The sequence below is a fragment of the Brachyistius frenatus genome, unplaced genomic scaffold (assembly GCF_029030835.1).
Source record: "Brachyistius frenatus isolate BFR_SWC_R1_liver_20210118 unplaced genomic scaffold, ASM2903083v1 Contig_132, whole genome shotgun sequence".
Classification (NCBI taxonomy): Eukaryota; Metazoa; Chordata; class Actinopteri; family Embiotocidae; genus Brachyistius; species Brachyistius frenatus.
This window is the reverse complement of record NW_027210731.1, coordinates 696,858-712,067: the sequence shown is the minus strand read 5'-3', so window position 1 is coordinate 712,067 and position 15,210 is coordinate 696,858. Positions and strand designations below refer to the sequence as shown.

Sequence of the window (15,210 nt, the reverse complement as noted above, 5' to 3'; positions counted from 1 at the left end):
AAAACTTCACGACGCTGAATAATTTGTGAGATTGTTTATGAGCTTCTCGAGTTTCAAAACACATATTTTAAAAGACATAGCTTGACATTTCGTAAAATATTTGTTTTATATATATTATTTATTATATATATTATATCATACATATCACTCACAGCTTCAGTTTTCCACTTAAATTATAGTTTGGATACACTGCTTGAATTAGTGCTTGCTCAGCTATTCTGAAGGGCAGCCCAATCAGCGACCACTGGGGTGTTTTTTCCTGTCTTTGTGGCATTTGTCCCGCCCCTCCTTCACAGTGATTGGACAGTGAAAAAATGTGGCGCTCCCATTAAAAACGATTTAAAAAAAACAACAACAAAAAAACACTTTGGTAGACGGGCCCCAGTGTCGGCCGGTTTCACCCCACGCTGATTGGTTAAGTGCTCCTCAAATAGTTTAAAAATGGAGCGTACCAAACCCATATTTTCACGGTGAATTTGGGTGTGGTTACGCCCGGGTAGTGATATAAATAGAGGTCAATAAATTAGCACAGGAAAAGCTCGCATACTGACTTCACACTGACAAGGCAACGCATGCAGAGTTCAACCGAGGAATCTTCACAATCTTAACTTCCAGGCATTCGAACAATTTGGGCACCCTCACAAGGCTAAATGTTACAGATTGTTATGAGTTTCATCAACTGATTGTAAGACGGTCGATACTGAAGAAAGACACTCAACGAGCTGTTAGATTTCTTGAAGGTTTGTTTAGAGGAATTAAAAATGGGCCTCGTTTGACATTTAACTTCCATAATGTAAAGGCAAATTGTCGGTGTGTAATTTACTGTCAGTCAGAGCAACAAACAAACCAACCTCGAATGAATTTATAATTGCTGCCTCCTCGAAAACTCTTCCATTTGGGGAGTAAAACCTTGGCTTTACTGCTGACTAGCACAGAAACAAGGCAGACAATAATTATAGGAAGCAAAAATACAAGCTAGTGTCTGTGAAGATTCCTGGTGTCCACAACCGGCACAAGAAGCCAGTGAGCCAGCTGAGCCTAAATCAATTCAGAATCAATTATTCAAGCAGAGAGGGGGGGGGGATTATGGGAGACACAGGCCCGCCAAGCTACTGTATATCCAGCTGTCAGACTCTAAGTGGCAGGGATTCCCTGCTTGTGCGCTTGTCTGTGCGGTGAGTGTGGTTTTATGTTTGTCAAACTACGTCTAGGACGACAGGATCAATCCTTCATCGTGGCTGAAAGCGGTGAATCTCCCACACTGGAAACTATGTACAACTGGAGTAAATGGAGTCCTCAGTCTTGTCGGGAATAATTTGTAGTTGACAGCTAATGGCTCATGTTTGCAGAGAAAGTTCAAACCTGCAAATTTCCTGCACAGACCTCACTTTCCTGCCGATATATTAGAGAACATATCACACACACAAAAACAAGGCCCACATCCATTCCCATGGTCTCTCCTCCAGCTAGACTGCACATACCTGTCCCAGAATAAACCTCGCCCTCTGTCCTCCTGCAGCACGGCTGGAGCTGGACGGCTGCTCTAACATTAGCGCATATTTGAGTGAAATGTGCAGACACCCACAGTCCCCACGGGTTGAGAAAAAAAAACAGATGAACCTCCAGATTATTTATGGGCAGGATTGCTAGTTGTAAATTTCTACAATACCTCCGTTAAGAAGAGGAAGATGGAGCAGTTCGCTTCGCCAATGGCAGATAGCGTCTGATTACTGTTACTAAGAACTTGCTTGTAGATAATTGTATCGTTGAGCAGGATGAGCTCTAACATGACTGGAAAGGTGTAAATCTACGCTGGTTGATGCATAATCCATTAATCATTGATTTAAGATTAAGATCCTGACAGAATACTCAGCAGCAGACTCAACAATGGGACAGTGCCGCATGTTCATATTTATGTCTATGATCCTCATAGCACATCTCGCTTATACAAACTACTACTTAATGTCACAAAAGCTAAATATTTACATATTTTAGAACCTGAAACCCCCAACAACTACATTTTAAGCCATATTTCTTCATCAAAACATCAAACTCACCTAAGGATTTCTTCTTTCTTTGCTCTCGTTTGGCAAAAAACTCAATTGTGCATCACAACCATTCAGTAAAGACTGTAATAAATGCAATCCAGTTGCACAACAGGAAGGAAGAGTGTTAACGCTCCACTCTGACATGAAATAGTAAAGATCAACAGATGTTTGATAGGCTAAACTGTTATATTTGAAGAGTGATCATCACATGGAGGCAGCCCATGGTATCTATTAAACATGCCAACACCAGTTAGAGATGAGAATTTTTTTTTTGAAGTATCTATTCTGCAGAGTAGCTATTCTAATTATGTTCAACAATCTGGGCTGCTGCTTTTCATTTGAGAATATTGTTCATGTTGACAGGGTTTCAGTTTCAATTTGTCTCATTATCTTGAGCAACAATGAATGTGTCTTGGATTTGATGACTGCTGTATGTAACTAGTACGCAGCTTTCCCCAATTAAAAACAACACAGTACAGAGGAGCAGTAAAATGAATACTCAAAATAACATCAAATAAAACACCAATAGTTTCTCTTTTTATTCACCAGTATGTATTCTTTTGGAAGAGAACAAAATATGTGTCTAAATAAGATCTCCACCCAGAATTCAACTGTGTGCATACAGAGTGAATAAACCCATTCTACTCCCTGCAAACACGAGGGGAGAGCAAAGAAACGTAAATGCTGACGCAAGCTCAAATCCCCAGAAAACCCAGAGGAAATGCTGGGATTCACCTGCAGCAGCCTGCGGCGGCTTATTGGCCGTCACCCAGCTGTGGAAATAAAGTAAAGCTCAGGGGAAGAGTTTCAAGGACTATTACAGTGATTTAATGTGTTTATTGTACAGAAATATAAGCCATATGTTGTCACACTGCATAGAGAGCAGAGAGAGCAGGCACAGTGGAGAACACCGTGTTTGCACATTGATACTTTAAGGTGAATCTGTACCCGTTTCATACCAAATATTCCCAATTTATTAACCTGCTTCAGGAGCCTCTAACTAGCTTCCTAGCCGTAGAGGTAGACACAAATGGATTTTAATAAACAATTCATGAGTAAATGTCGTACTTTGTAATAATTAAACCTGACAAAAAGGCCCCCTGCGCTCGGCTTTATGAATCATCCAGATTCATTTTCCCCTTGTTTGTTCACAGAATTGAGTCGACTCGTGTCCTGAGGCGACCCTCCCCCCTCTCTCCCCTCTCAGTGTGGGGTGTGGAGACACTTGGCCTATGTGGGGTGGGGATGAAGGGAGCGGGGGGGCCGCCCTTTAATTCCCCATGTTGACTGCAACACCATGTGACAGCGGTAAACATAGCGTTTCACTAATGAGTGCATGTCTGGTTCAAGGTCAGGTTGTTATTATGGTCAAAATGTACACCGTGTCACGGACTTAAACTTCACAGCGTGACACTTAAAACACATCTGCATGGCCGCGAGTCTTCACCTTAAACTTAATAATCCACTTCTGAAGGAGTGTTGTTTGAACATAAACAGCTGAAGACCTATGACCACCACATAAAGAAAAAAAATAAACACATTGCTGGCTTCATAATAATGACGTCACCTTTAGCGAAAGCATTAAAGTCATCCAACACAGGCCATAAAAATATTACTATTCAACTTCCTCTCCCAGTGCAGTCATGAGGGAGCCATTAAGACATGAAGTAAATCTCACTTGTATCTGAAGTGTGTGTGTGTGTGTGTGTGTGTGTGTGTGTGTGTGTGTGTGTGTGTGTGTGTGTGTGTGTGTGTGTGTGTGTGTGTGTGTGTGTGTGTGTGGTGGGGGGGCTGTGAGGCTTCGAGTCTGCCTGACTCCAGTGGAGACAAGGAGGGAAAGATCCAGACAAATACAGTTCACTGCCAACAAGCGTCGTTACTTCCAACACCCACACTGCAGCAACTTCCAACACCCACACTGCAGCACATTTCCACTGCCGGCTGCCACATTCACCGATGATGATATTAGATAAAAACAATCTTATTTTCATGTTCTGTTTTTGAAAAACAGTACCACATGGTTAATTCATTCGAGATGAGCTTTTGGATGTTTTATGATGTCTTTATGCATCAGGACAGAACTACTACAGAGAATAAACATTTAACAATCAAAATGGTAGCTGTCAGTGCCCTCTAAATTCAAGGGGTTTTGAACCAGCAGTTAAAACAAATTAGCATAAAGTTTTGATGGTGCAAGTCATTTGTAGCGTTTTGAGTTTCAGATGTGTTAATGTAATGTGTAGTGCAAAGATTGGAAGAAAAATGTAAAGTGAGAGCGAAGTAAACTATCGCCCTTTGCCTGTTAACCCATTATGACCTAAAACATCCCATAGACAAGCCTGAGGCAATGTCTGAAAACAACTTCCTAAAACCAGAAGGTTTTCTGAAGAACTTGACAGACGTGTCAACGCTTAGAACCTTTATTTCTTAGCCTGTGTAGCAGATAGTAACATTAAATATAAAGTATTTGAGAGCTTAAGTCTTTGGTTTGATCGAGAAAAAAATTGCATTCATGCTAAAGTTCATAAAATTGTTATTATTTTTTTAAAACAATAAACAAAACAATGAAAAGTTTAAAAGAAATTGTTCAAATGTATCAAACGTTAGAGTGCTTTTAATTTAAAATAAAGGCTTTTTGATTTATTTTTTTTATTTTTTTTTTTATTTTTTATATACACTTTATTAATCCCCGAGGGGAAATTTCTTCACTACAGCATATGAGCTGGGTACAGGAATACATGGCATCTGGCCAACCAATACTTACTTTACCAGTCATTCACATACACCATCCGGTCCACCATATTTATCATCTAAAACAGGCTCACAGTGCATTCAGCTGTAAAGAGAAAGAAGCAGTGGTAAATACTCGCGAATACTGTATCCAGTTAAATGGGTTAAACACTCAACTTCAAGACGGGGCCAGAGCACATAGGTAGAAGACATAGAACTGAATACAGCACTGGAAATTGCATGATTTTACAAAAGAAAGTCAAAAGCCAATCTAACCGATACCAAATCTATACGATTTGAAGTGCTTGCATCTGCCAACAAAGACCTTGACTGAGGCTCAATACTCACACTAAAGCACAAGCATTTCACAGCGCAGCTTTCCTTTAAGACTGACCCGACTACTGTCATGTCATAAAAGTCATCCATCTGATAAAGACCTGACCGCTGTCAGGTCATGTCAGCCTCAGAGTGCTGAGCTGTAACACCAACCAATCCTCCCTTCAATGAAAGTCTATTTTCTCCTCTAGTGTCATGTGGAGGCTCTAATGAATCAGCCTATTGAGCAGCACAGAACTGTGCTCTGGCTTTGACACTTCCAAAGAGAGTGAGTGTGAGTGTGTGTGTGTGTGTGTGTGTGTGTGTGTGTGTGTGTGTGTGTGTGTGTGTGTGTGTGTGTGTGTGTGTGTGTGTGTGTGTGTGTGTGTGTGTGTGTGTGTGTGTGTGTGTGTGTGTGTGTGTGTGCGTGTTCCCAGCCTCCTAAAATACAAAGCAGGCGTTTGTTGCCTCTCAGCACTACAAAGGCCCCACAGGCCACCAGAGCTGCAAGTCCAATGTGTGTTTGACTGTATGTGTTATGTGCTTGTATTGTTATGCGTTTGGCTACACATGTGCATACTGCATATAAACGACTGCATGCTTTTCATATGTCCATGTGGTCAAGATGCGGCCACATACACGCCGTCTGTATTTTATTGATGATTACAAGACATATCATGTGGCCCAGAACCAGAGTCAAACAAAGTCCACCGCAAACCCACAGGCAGATGTCGATAAAGCAGAAAATATACAGCTCCAACAAAACCAGAATTCTTTCTTCCATCTTAACACAACTGCAAACAGAAGGGTAACAAATCATATCAAATGTGGCTGTAAAACACAAACCAAATACAGTACATGCACAATCAGGCTAAGACACAAACACACACACAAACCAACCACCTCCTCCGGCTGCTGTCAGGACTTGAGTCACCGAGGAGACAGCTGTTATTTATCAGGGAAACACCCATCCTGATTTTAATTTAAAAAAAAGTTTGTAACTACAAATCAGTGTTATTCTTTTTTTTTTTTTTTACTAATATCAATACACAGGGTCAGCACAAATCTGTCATTGCCAGGAGAGAAAAAAAAAATTACAAATTCAAATACATACTTTCCTACTCAAATCTGGATATTTATTCAGTGTCTGAAGATCAATAGATGATTTATCACGTGAATATATTTGTTGTAAGTCCAACCCCGCGGGCGCTGGAGGGCTGGGTTGAACATCATTATACCATTATCCGTGTCAGATGTGTCCAGCCTTTTGGTGATTTACACCAAACACCCTCCCTGAAAGTCCCAAGAACTGCACGCCTTGTTCATTTCCACCATCTATAAAATCCATCTCTTTGGCTGAACGCCTGCCTGCACGTTTTTGTTTCCGCATCACAGACCGTGCCCACCAACAGCTGTTCCATTGCTGCAGTGAAAAATGTCTATAATCCAAAACTTCCTTTGTCCTGCAGACCGCCACCCCTCCCCTTATACTCTATAAACGTAAGCCTCAACATGTGCGTTTACTTGTCTTTGTGAGAGGCAAAGACAAGTCTGACTCAGGATGTGACAGCAGATCTGTTGGAAAGACAAAGGGACTATAAATACACGAAACGTGCACAGACCCTGAGCTGCGGCGTGTAGACGACTCTACAGGTTTTAAATGCACCATAAAGCATCATTTTGCACTTTACAGTGCCAAGATTTTCATTTAAATAAATGTCTGTTATGTCACTGTCTGTTGCAGAAGGAGATAACACAATGGTGATTGAACCTGTGGCCCACTGATGACGGCCCTTGCATTTGCAGTATTATTAGCGGGGTGTCAGTGGCGATGTTCCTGGGAAAATTCTCCAGTGGTGCAACAGAGTGGTGTAACAGTTGCGCATTTTCCATGACCCGGCAGTGGTTGTTCCATAGCAGAAGGTGGATGGAGCTGCGGGAAAAAAAAAATCATCAACTTTGCATTTCATGGGACGGTTAAGGCTTTTTCAATGGGAGCCAAAGATTTTTGGAGCCAGCCCCTAGTGGCCCTCAGCGGTATTGCACTTTAAGGCAGTTCCACGTTGTCTTCACTTTTCCGACCCAAAGACTACATCCATTTTGTATCTACAGTCTATGGAAGCGGTGTACTGACAAGAAGAAAAAGAAGAAGAAGCAAAATGTTTTTTTTCAGATCTCTGCTGGATACCGTTCCCTTTTGTGAACTGCCTCGGTGCCACCAGCCAACTGACTCACTCTTTGGATTTCTGAGATGTGAAGTCCAAAAACACAGCCGATATCACGGCTTATCACCATCAATCAGTGATTGCTACTTGCAACACTCCGCCTCGTGGCCAAAAAAATCAGATAGTGCTACTTTAAAGAAGAGAGAAAGGCAAAAATATCTGACTGACAACTATTTCCATCATCCCTAAAAAAATGCCACCATAGAAAACCAAGATGCCAATTCAGTTCAATCGTGTCTATTACTTCTGAAGTCCTGCTATCAGGGCAGGGTAAACTAAATTGCAGAAAGCACTATGAAACTCATTAAGGGATCAGCTGTTAATCCACTTTCTATTGTAGTGTAATTTATAAATGGAGCATTAGAAGCTTAGCCAGATGGCTTAGCTGCGGTTTGCACTTTAACTGGCAAACATGTCCAAATCACAAAGCTGTCATCTCCGGTGGAAATCCTTGTTGATGATTACACTGAATCAACTTGTACAAGAGCGCTGTGACAGTTTTCAAAACAGGATTAGATTTTGCTGGAAAGTCAACAGACCAACAGAAAATGAATCTGCAACTATTCAAACAATGAAGAAAGTAATTTTTAAAGGAAAAAAATAATCACTGGTTCCAGTTTCTAAAATGTAAATATTTTCTATTTAGGGCCCGAGCACCAATGGTGCGAAAGCCCTATTGTTATTAAAGTGATTATTATTATTCTCCGTAAACAACTGCATTTTTGGAGGCATTATCATACTCAAAAACTCCTGAAAGTTGGTACACACCCCAGTGAAAAATTTCGTATTTTAGTGGAGTGGGCGTGGCCAAATGGCTCGCTAGCTCCCCCTAAACAGATGCCCCCGTGGCTCCATTTACCTACAGCATAAAATTCGGTGGACATGTGTATCACACCCAGACGTACAAAAAAGTTCCAACACACCATTACGTCAACTGAACAAGAAGTCTGCCATTTTTAATTTAGTCGCCATTTTTGGCGATTCACACATGTTGTACTTTAACAAACTCCTACAGATTTTGTTGGACCAACTTGAAATTTAGTCTGTGCACTTTTAACATGTTTGGAATTTAAAGTTATCAAAAGAATTTGTTTTCGTAGATCGGTGTGCCCGTGGCGTGGTGGGCAAAATGTGACCCTAAAATTACTTTTGGGTCACTTTTTGCTATAGTATGACTTTTTTTTTTTTTTTTTTTTTTTCATAATTTGGACGATATGCTGTAGTATGATTTAAAAAAAAAGTTATGACAAAGGAGGGGCTCCAACCCCAAACCTGCTAGCTCAGAGGCAATAGTCCTAACCGCTGCACCACCAATCTTCCCGGGAGACAGCCTGCATATTGTGACAAATCTTTGGCTCACTGTAACCCAAGTCCACTGTCCACAAACATCCATTCAAATGCGACCAAAATTGTAGCAGACATTCTTTGGATAGTAGATATACATGTTTTCAAGGGGGTCTGCAGTGATATTAAACATCTTCCTGTGATGAGTGTATGCAAAACTTTTTCAAATTCTCCAAATGTTTCAACTTCACGAAAAACATTAGCAGATTTCTAGTTATGTTATGTTGTATGCAATACCATTCCACATACTCCTCTAAATATACAACGCAGTACAATGAACCAGCCTGACCTCCAACAGGAATTAGAGATATGCACTCACAAACTAAAGCACTCTGCAGCTAAACTTGGTGAGGACTCAGAAGGTCTCATGCAGGGTTTAGACTGCCCAGATATGAGGGCAACTGTCACTTAAGACAGCAATAGACCTCTGGAGAGGTATTCAATGCATTATGAAACATGTCAGGAAGCAGAGCTGCACTGATTTCCCTCCATGCAAGGACCTAGAACTGGGACATCTGCCAAACTAGATCAGAGAGAGAGAGAGAGAGAAGCTCTGGAGTATCTGACAGAGAAAGAGGGAGAGTGGGCGAGTAAGAGAAGACTGAGAGACAGAGAGAGAGAGAGAGAAAGAGAGAGAGAGGGCAGGTAAAGACATACAGAGAGTGAAAGAAGGGGGATTGAGATAGACAACCTTTGTCAATATGAATTGCTGTGTCGCTCACATGTCTATTGGTGCAAATTAAGATTCCAAAGCAAAATACAGATGCAAACACAAAGGCATTGATCTAACTTAGCTGGGGATGAATGAGACTGTGGCTGGGAACTAATGAGAAGTCCCTAGATTCACTTAAACAAGAACATACCATGTTCAAACAGTGTTGCAGCGTTAACAACAAAGCATCCACAAAAATATCCCCAGTAGACATTCTTAAAGATGTCAAAATTTTTTTTTTTTAAATACTGCCAATTACCTGCTAATTAATTCTTCAAATGACATCCAAGTGTCTTTCCTCATTTAAAGTCCAGAATCTATGAATATGCAAAACGTTTATAACACTTAATTGCAGGATAAAAAATGTCCGTTATGTGCGATGCAGGTTTCAAATTTACATATTAAACTTGAGGAAGTTGTCCACTGGACCAAGATTGGCTATTAAAAAAAAAAAAAAAAAGGAAAATTAAGCATGGAAGTTGTAGCCTGTGCAGTCATGTGCATCAAAAACCTATTAACTTCTCAAATCCTCAGTGGCTGACAGTGAAATGAACAGGTGTTCCCTTCACTATAAAGATGGTGCTATGAACTGAAAGCTACACTGACTACACTAGAAAAAGAATGCAACAACTAAGAAGCTGTTGGAATGCAAGACTGACAAGAGCTATGCTCAAGAAATGTAAAAGTAAAACTATACTGTACTTCTGTAGCAGTGAGGTGTAATTTAACAGCCTGAAGACATGTAAAACGTGTTTGAGATTTGAGCTGAAACTGCCACAGTCATCAGGAAGTGTTTTTTTTTTTTCCTTTAACAGGTAGTAAATCTGCAACATTATTATAAACCAGCACATGCAGACCAAAAAAAAAAAAAAAAAAAAAAAATCCTCCAGTCATGTACATTAGCATAGAACTGCAGAGGGGAAAAAAAGCTGGACACTATTTTCGTTACGGAAAGACTTTGAGCGCATAAAAAGTCTAGCCAGAAGCAGTTTGAAACCACTGTCCAAAGCCGTGTCATTTACTCAAGGCCTTGCTCACCATTACTCTCCATGTACCTTCTGTGTCCTTGACAAAACCATAGTCAAGAGTGGAGACATATGGACGACAGACCAAAACTTTCCATTTCACTCAACACTGCATTAGAGGCGTTTTTTCCAGACATTTTATTTCCCATCAACTGAGTGTTACAGTGTAAAATAATACTCAAAACAGAGCAGTGCTGTTCATGGGATCAACAGGTGTTTTAAAAGCTTGAGCAGGATCTGAAATGGTGCGTGTTTATGTCGATATTCTTACCTCTCCGGGGACTGCTCGAGTTAATGACGTCTCGCCAACTAGGACAGAAACAGACACAAACATATTTTTACTTTCTGTGTTCAGGTCTTCTGGGGACTGTGACAACTAGCTGGTAAAAACCCTGAGGAGCATTGTGTGCCTGAGGTGAAGAAATCTGACACAATTTGAAACAGACACACTCATTTGGTTTAAATATTATTTACCCATTGTGTGTGTGTTTTTTAAGTCTGTAATACTGGGGTCCAAAAACACAAATTAGTCAGGAATGAGTGAAATAAAAACCTGAAATGAAAAGAAAACAGCTCTCACATTAAAGTCTGAAGCCTTTTCATTATCCTTGAAATGTCAGTGTCCTCTGTAATTTAAAAGACTTCAAAAAAAAAAATCTAATCGAAAAGAAGATATTTCCACGCACTTCTACCAGGTGACAGACATGGATGTATGTTTCACACCCCCAAGCTTTGGGTGTCTTTTTAAGTGCCTTGGTACAAATACAATCCAGCTTCCCTACATTAAGATTGAGCAGACCTTGTAACTAACCAACTTCCTTGCAAAGGAAATATTAAAAGGCTTTTCTTCCTCTCACACAACATTTATTTTTATCATGCTCTCCCTACGGTCTCAGTAGCACCGGAGCCTTAACCATCTCTGGATGTGGCTCAGTTGATATGTATGTGCGTGTTCTGACGCGAGTCTTTATTGCTACACGCGTGTTCTCGGTCACAGCGGCCAGCAGTTTCCACTACGGAGAGTGGGCTCTGCCTGCAGTCTGTACTGTAATGGTGGCAAACACCAAGCGGCAGGAGGCCTGTGGGACTCGGTCTGCCCTTGATAACCATCGATGTCATCTGCACAAACACCAACTGTGTCAACACCAGGGAACACGGCTCACCGTAGGAGAACACAGGAGGCGATTGATGGTGTGTGAAAAGTGTTATTGCTGGACATGCTGCGCCTGAATTCCATTATAATGATAACTGGTAACTGTGAATGTTGGGATTGGCCCAAAATAACACATCAAAAACATTACAAAACCATGTCTAAAATAGTTGCGCGACTGTGTATGAGCGGAACAGTCTCCACGACCACGAAGGTTAGGGTCGGGTATGCTCACTCAGAAGTGGATTTAGAGGCCACACTCACTGTGTTGCACACAGTAAAAGCAAAAGTGAAAGAAATTGTTTTGCAGCGAATGTAAAAGGAAAGCTAGAGAGGGACGTTCGAAGCCAGGCTCCTTTGTAGTGTGAATGCTGGATTGTCAGAAGGAGTTAGCGCAGTGTAAATTATGTAACTGTGGGCACAAAGGCTGGAGGTGTCGGCTGCTTGTGGAAGATGTGTGAGAGTTTCTGTGAGGAGTTGTAGAACACCTGAAAGTAAAAATCCCCAGATGGCACAGCAGGTGTGGATACGCACGCCTGTCCGTGTTGGCTGGACAAGCAGGAATTGAAACCACCTGCAGAATCTGGTGGGAATGTTTTTTTGTGTTAGTGAAGGTGAAGAAATGAGGTTTCCGTCAGTTCTCAGGTGTGGCAAGACAATGAGAAGTGTGAGAAGCATGAGGGAGCTTGACAGAAGGTCTGTATTTTTTCATAGCACAGATTTGTCTAGCCATAAAAAAGCATTAAGAAAGCAGAACAGCGAGTCCTCTGAAATCCAAAACTACATCATTGTTTATCTATGCAACTGCACCATTTAGACCTTGTTTCTATTTATCAAGACTTTTCCTAAGTCAAGTTAAAAATGTTATCTAGACTGGCCAGGACATTTTAATTCTACATCACTGGATCGGTTTGAGACAGACAACTGGTTACGTAATGAGCTGCATGTCCAAATTGTGGTAGGGGCAAATGCCAAATCTCAAACCAAATAGTCAACCAGCAAATCCTCTGGTCCTACCTTTACTGGGATCATTAAAGCAGTATTGATCCGTGTTGTTATAGAAAAAGTGAAAGACATTGGCCCAATGCATCTTTCCACTTCTGATGTTTCTTTTTGCCTGCACTGTGAGATAAAGGTAGCAGAGTTGTGTTGGAGCACATCTTGTTGCAGGGGCTGGCCCTGATAAAGGTTCTATCATCTTTCTGGTTATCCAAAGGTAACTGGACTTGCCCGAGGTTCTTGAAGATAAATATAGTGTTTGGAGTATTCCAAGTTGCTCAGTTGCTGATGAATGCACCATTTGGACAGCATTGTATGAGGCTGGTCTACAACACTACTTCTAAGCAACTGCGCAACTTGGAAAGTTCTGACTTTCAAGTAGGAAAATAGACCTGGACACTTGTCAAACTGGGAAAACCCCACAAAGAAATCAGGAAGTTTCTGAAAGCTCAGAGAAGTAGGTTTGATGTCACTTTATATGGCAGCGTTTGTGGTAAAAGGTAGAAATGTACTTGTTCCGACACAGCCAGACTTAAGAAGGAACTACTTAGTTTCCTCGATGTGTTCAACGGCAAGGCATTAAAACATGTAGAAATGTAGTGTACAAATAACATTGACCAACTGAGGTCCGTTTTGCCCGAGAAATAGAGGAGGATGTTCCCAAAATGTTAACTTCCCCAATTCCTAACTCCCACTCCTGTAGCCAGGATGCTTAACAACCACTCAACCCATGACTCGTGACCTCAATGACTCACAAGGTGTTTACGACCCTGCAAGAAGTTAAAAACCCTAAACACCAGCAGGGTAGAACTGAAGGAGCCTTTCAGATGAGAGGCAGAACGTGTTCAAGAACCTCAACAAAGTCCAGTAGTCATTGGAGATCACAGAGATCGGCAGTGACCTGGATGACTGAGGATCTTCACGTCATCTTTGTTTTTCTTTCTTTCTTTTTTCTTTTTTTTTTGCTAACTCCCATTGTTGATCAGACGGATAGATGGACAGACAAACCAAGGATTTACATTTGTCTCAGGAAGGGTGGTTAAGAGCTTTTTCCCCTGTCAGCAGAAATAATAATTTGCACTAAAGATTTTCTACTGATCTAATGAACTACCACGAACAAAGCTGGGCACTGCACCTGACAAGCAAATTATTTCCCTTTGGTGGAGATGCAGAGACAAAAAAAAAAAAAAACACAGTTACATAACAACTTTTTCCTGTTGACCACTGTGGTGGCGTTAGTGATTTGGTGGATGTGACTGTCCGGCCACGCAGCAGTCTTTGACCTCATTATATAAAATTCGGAGTTCACTGCCACTTTTTAACCGATTATTGCTTCAGCGTTATTAGGTCGGTTAGCTTCAAATGGAGAGCACCTCCAGGACTTCAACTAAGCTCTTACAGACACCACTTTATTTAAAGAAAAAGCCCACAGGCATGATGAGAGCCAACTTTGCTTGCCGTCCTATTAGTTTTGCCACCGTTACACAACAATCCCAACATCTCATTAATCTGATTCTGTCAAGACAGGTTTACAGAGAAGCCGTGAAAGATGCAACGTCCAGACCGTTCAGGCCTGCCATTCCCTGATGGCGTGGTGGTGCTCGACTCAGTTAATTCAGAGGTATGAAGGGGAGGACAGATGATCCATTCACTGCCGTTGTGCTAATTTGTCGACAATGTGACGTTGAAATTTAAAGAGGATAATGAGCGAGAAGAGAAGAGAGCCAGAGGTCAGAACACACAGGATGCAGGAAAGCAAAAACAGCCTGAGCAGAGGTCAAATCCTGAACTGAGGAGCTGAACAGTTTAGTTGAACTTAAAGTAAAAGCAGGAGTTCGTTACAATTTGTTTATCTTCACCATCGGTCTCAGAACAGATGGCAGATAAAACAGTCTGTCAGGACTGTGCTCCTTCAGCAGGAAACAACAGCAGATGACATCTTGTTAAAATGTTACTCAGGTGTGAAAATCAACCCATTTATTCAAATAATCACACAAGGAGTGGCCCTGCAATGATAATAAGTCAGCCTTTAAATGTCCCTAACTTCTGCGACTGATGTGATTACAGTGTGTGAAAGCAAGTGGTCATGCCAATTTTGTAGTTTTTTTTTTCCATTATTTGACAATTAGATCAGTTCAAATTAGATCAGAAAGTCATTTGGTTTGCCTGGCGGTCACTTTTAATAATCTCGTCTTGAGCTAAGACTTGGAATTTTTTAATAATCAAAATCCAGCTGGATGATTCTGGCCTGCCCGGCTGAGGAGCAGTTAGTGAATAAAAGGAAGCAGAGTTTTCATCTGGTAGCTGCAGTTTCTCAGATGGCGTGATTTTGTGTGTGATGCTGTCCACTCTCAAAGCTCGACCCTAATCTGACTCCTGTTGACTCTGCTTTTTACAGATGTGCGTGCGTGTGCTCAAATGCCCCCACCACTATGCTAATACTGACCATACTGTGCAATTCAGGTCACGCAATCTAACACGCTGCCTCCAGTAAAATGAAAAAAAAAAAAAAAAAAAAAAGCCAAATTTGACAAATGGGTAAACTAACAAATATATTCAAAACGCTACAGTAAAATGCTGGCGAGGCACATTAAAAAACAAATGAAGATGCAAATAGAAGAGTTGTGTTTATCACCTAAAAATGTGAATAAATTACAGAGTA

At 41.1% G+C, this 15,210-nt stretch overlaps 1 protein-coding gene across 1 annotated transcript in view; it reads right to left on the bottom strand.

Moving 5' to 3' along the window:
* add3a (adducin 3 (gamma) a) overlaps positions 1–15,210 on the bottom strand; it is a 106,503-nt gene that overhangs the window by 74,204 nt on the left and 17,089 nt on the right. Inside the window, exon 2 of the mRNA XM_069714605.1 lies at positions 10,671–10,708. The gene's annotated coding sequence lies outside the window, so the exon portion shown is untranslated. The remainder of the gene's footprint in view (positions 1–10,670; positions 10,709–15,210) is intronic.